Source organism: Thalia democratica, chromosome 8, assembly GCF_965202585.1.
Source record: "Thalia democratica chromosome 8, ktThaDemo2.hap1.1, whole genome shotgun sequence".
NCBI classification, from domain to species: domain Eukaryota; kingdom Metazoa; phylum Chordata; class Thaliacea; order Salpida; family Salpidae; genus Thalia; species Thalia democratica.
Genome location: NC_139172.1, coordinates 10,941,702 through 10,946,986, shown reverse-complemented (window position 1 = coordinate 10,946,986; position 5,285 = coordinate 10,941,702).

The window sequence follows — 5,285 nt, the reverse complement described above, 5'->3', positions numbered from 1 at the left end:
TTTCTTAATCGTGACGTAAATATTAAATATTAGGAATTAATATAGAGCGGAAAAAAATAAGCTTCTTAACGCTAACAGCGATTAACGTCACAACAAATTAGTTTATAAAGTTTACTAAATAAGTAACTTATTTGACTTATTGTTTGGGTAAATTTTTTTATTGTTATCCTAAAATCTGCTTCTAAAAGCGTGTGGTCCTTGTAAACTTATTTTACTTCTTTAATGATGATCAAAAAATTTTAAAAAAGGTAAAATATCTTTATTTTTGTAATTTATCACACGTACCGTACAATTTATAAAAAGAAGCAATACTAACTAAACTACTTTTAATTAACTAATACAGATTTCTCGGAAAACTGTCATTTATAACCGAAATATTATTATACTTAAAAAAGGAATTTTAATACACTCGAGAAAACTTATGACCTTAAGTGATTAAGTTTTTATGCACACAAAGATAAAAAATTATAAATTATGGTGTATAATAAGATCAAGTTTAGTTGACTGAGTTTAAAGTTATCAAGTTTGAAATGATCGAATTTACAACGACGAAGTTTTCTATTAACAGTAGTAATTATAACTTAAATATTTATGATAAACCCGCTATCAGCTGATATCGGTTATGCGTGATTTTAATGGAAGAAAAAAATGTTATGTACGATTACACAGCAACAAAATAAATTACATACACAGCAGTGCAATACATACAAATACATAGATGTAAATTAAAAAAAATCATTTAGATTCGTATTTCTTCGTCTGCTTTGGTTTTTTGAAGTACTGATTTTCTCTTTCCCTAAATCTAAATATAAGCAACTCCCACTCATTATTTATGATGTTCAACAATTTAAGGTCACGCTCGTATACATTTTTAAACGTAATCTTGGACGACCTCGGTTGAGATTGCCATTGATCAACTCGTTATATAACTGAGACTTTGGGGTTTGCTATTATCTCATCCTTAGAACAAGACCAAACCAGCGAAGCCTGCAATTTCTGAGAGTAAAACTTATGGGGGATAGACAAGTTCGTCTCGACACTTTGTGTTGGTGACCTTTTGTTGTTATGCAACTCTTCAAATGCGACGAAGGTATTGTAGGTGATTGGTGTTGGTCTTTTTTTCCTGCACGCTAGACAACGCCCTTGTTTCGCTACCGTATAGCAGAGTACTGCATACACAGGCACAATAAAAAACGTTAGCTTTTGTGCGAATGCTTATCTTTTAATTAACTAAAATCTTTTTAGTTAAAACTCTTGAAGTCTAACCAACGAAAGTGTCTGAGCTTTTATTGATTCGATTATTGATTTCTTTGCCAATTAATGCGTTTCACGTAATTTTTGAGCCAAGGTGTACACAAATCTTTACATTTCGATTTTCTTGGCATTGTTCTTGATTGATGGTAGAAAACTTGTTTCATGGCTTAGGACTTTAGTTTTTTCAAGGTTAGTAGTAAGGCAAATTTCTGAGCATGTTGATGAAGACGCAGTAGTGTCTGCAGGTCTTGGACAGAGTGATCTACAAGCGCAACATCATCACTTTTGATTTTAAATGAATCCAACATACTGGATGGTAACCCTTGTTTTTTTGTGAAAAGACTCCGCAACATTAAATAAATTTGGAAGACATCCGATATTCAGAAATATAGAATACAGTCTTTTTCTATCTACTAGTTAAAAGACTTTAAGTCAATGAAAGCGATGAATAAAGGCATGTTCTGGATATTGCATTTCTCTTGTAACTGTCGTACAACGAAGATCATGTCAGTAGTAGATCGTTGTACCTAAACCTAGATTGTAACTCAGGAGATACTCTTTTGGCCAACTTTAGAATTCGAGGAAAAAATGTTTGTCAAAAAGCAACCCAAAGAAGAAAAAGTTCTAAGCAATCCGACTTAAAAACTTTATTTTATACGAAGTTATGATATTAGCATCATTTTTGTCTAATGGCATCATACCTTCCATTCAACATTTGACTAAAGTATCATGAATATGGGGTACTAAGCATGATTTGCAATGACGAAGCAAATCGGCAGGTATGTCATCACTGCCTAGTACTTTCTAATAAGTTACTTCATCAAATTCTCTTCTAAGTTCTTCAGTAGTTGGTTTTTAATCCAGGTCATTCATCGTTGGTAGAATATCTTTGTTGTTAAGTGCATTTTCACAAGCAATATTTTGTGTAGAATAAAAAAGACATTAATGTTGAACCCATCTACTTAGCTGTTCATTCCTACTGTGTAATATTTCTTCAGATTCAAATACTATCGAGGTTAAAATGATAAGTTTTTTATGATCGAGTTTATTATGACCGAGTTCCAAACGGTCAAGTTTTATATGAATGTGTTTAATACGGTCGACTATAAAAATAGCAAGTTTAAGACAATCAAGATTAAGTTAATCGCGAGTTAAAATAAAAGTAAGCAAAAATAACTTTTGAATTTAGTTTAATAGTTTTCTTTTTATTTTGAAGTGATAGTTTCAATAAGGGTAGCTTGAAAAACCTGCAACTACTTTGCATATTTGCTGAGTCAGCAAAAATGTTTATATAATAAACCAAAATAATTAAGTAAATTTTCTGCTTTGGGGTTTCCTCTATTTACAGAAAAATGATTTTTCACTATCTATTATAAACAAAGAAAGTGAAAGTAAAATTTGTGTTAACAATCTTTCTGATGGTTATATAAAAGTAAAAACCAGTATTAAATATAATGTTAAGATAATTAAAAAATTTTTTTTTTAATTTTTGACCTTTATAGAGTAAAAGGGATGAAGGTAAATCACTGTTTTATCAAAATAAGTCTTGTTTTTTACATTAAAAATTGATATATTAGTTGATTTTGTTTTTAAACTTATAGTAATTTTTGAAAATAAGTGGTTAGAGAGTCTTATATGATCCTAATAAAATGTCTTAACTAAAAATTAAAAAATAGAGTATTTCATTAAAAACCTATCTCCTACAATTTCTCACTGATTATTTGAAAATTTTCTTGGTCTAATTTAAATGAATTATGTATATAATAAATTGTAAAATAGGCGAAAGTATTTAGTTTTTGTTTAATTTTTCAATTAAAGATAAATAAAAAAACAGAATTTTTAACTTTTTGGGATTAATTTACCTAAAATTTTTCTTTTAAAAATTTGATTTTGTTTTTAATATGGATAAGATTTATTTCTAAAGAGTTAAAGCAAAGTGCTTTAAAAGTGAATAAGATAAATTATACAAAGTTCTGATAAAAACTGCAGTAAAAATTTCTATTCTCTAATGTTTATATTGGAAATACTATACAAAACTGTAGTTGTATCTCAATACTTGATTTTAATTTTTTTGCTTTACAAAAATATCTTATAGTATATAATTAACAAGAAGTATACTTAAAACTTTCAAATATATTATAAGCAACTGATAGTTTTGTTCAAAAAAATGTTAAAACCCCTGAAAAAGACCTATAAATTATGAGTAAATGAAAAAGCCTCAAATCTAAATAAAATTTTAAAATTTATTAAAAATGTTTAATCTAAGAGTTTTAATCCACTGGTCAGTCTTTAACTGAGTTGATTTAAATTTTTTGAAAGCTGTGTATAATAATTAATAAATGACCAACAAAAAATATTGCACACTAAACAATTATGACTATTTTTTACTATAGTAACTAGTTTTATTCCAGTTTCATTATTTTTATCTGTAACCAAACAATTATTTTTCTTTTAACAAGAATAATTAAAAGTCTAAAAGTAAAAGAAACAAAATTAACATGACTATAAATCTATAATCAAGCTTACATTGTGTATTATCTTTAAATGGTTTAAAAGTGCTTGATTTTCTAGAAACAAAAAAGATTAAAAAAACACTGTTCAGTTACATTTCTAGTTTATTATTTTTAGAATTTTTTTCAAATATTTTTTTTTCAAATGATAGTTTTTATGGATGAAGAGTGTACTTGAAACATTTGTAAAATAGAGCTAGTCTTATTTTAGTTTTTAGTCTGTAGTATTTATGTACATAACTATATACCAAGATACTTATAAATATTAAGGGCATAGAGAGAGGTGGCAAATCACTTTTTTTACAACTTAATTTTATTTTGTTGAGTTTTAACTTAGATAAAAGTTCCTTTTTACAGATTTAAAATTTCAAAATATTTTTTGAGATATAGCTGGTCAAAGTCGGAGACTACAATAGATTCCTTACGGAAGGAAAATTATTTTGAGTTTTTAAAATCTGTAAAAAGCAACTTGTTGCTTACTTATAACTCAACAAAATAAGATCAAACTAAAAAAAATGATTTTCCTCCCCTCCCGCCCTTACAAATTAGTTAAAAAAAGCCCTTATTCTACATGTTAATAAAAAAAAGTGACTCCTCAATTTCTTTGTACAGTTAAGGAATATATCTGCACATTAATACATAAGTTACATTTTAAGAAACACTACTTCAGCTGTTGATAGATTTTTGGACAGGGTTGCCACACACTCAGGGAACTCAGGGAATCTCAGGAAATTTTCAAACTGTAGAAAATCTCAGGGAAACTCAGGGAATTTTGGCATTTTTCTTTTAACTCAGGGAAGTTTTGATTTTTTCTCTAAATTTCAGGGAAGTTTTTGAAAATCTCAGGGAAATTTTTTTCTAGATCTAGAATGAGGTTTAGTTAATCCAGTTTCAATATTTTGTTCAAAAGTAGTAATTTTTATTATTTAAGTGGTTATTTAGAATTTTTTTAGCCTTGCGGCTAGTTCTTCAATATTCTTAGTACTAACATTGTAGTTTTTTTAAGTTTTAAATTTATATTTACTTAAGTAAAATCAAACAGTTTAGAGAAATGAAAGTTGTTGTTAACTATTCATTGAAAAGTTCTAATAAACTTTTTATTTTTAGTTACTTATGTAGTTTAAAAAACACTATGTTGTACTATTAGTTCTTATTTTTTAAATAATAAAGTTATTTGTTATTTGTTTACAACTTTTTAAAGTTTAAACCTTTTAAGATTGAGTTTTTGAAAACAGTTTTTTTCATAAATTTAATGCAGAAGCATACACATACAACCTTCCTTTTATTATTAAAGAAGAAAAATGAGAATGAGGTATTAATAATTTGTGTTAGAAGAGAAATTTTTTTTTTTAAGATTTGATTTGAAAAATACTCAGGGAAACTCAGGGAAATTTAAGGTTACTCAGGGAAATTTTTGGTCACTCAGGGAAGATTTTTTGGCTCAAAGAGTGGCAACCCTGTTTGGAATTACTATTTTGCTTGCTACTGATAAAGTATGATAAAATGTTTATTTTAAAGAAC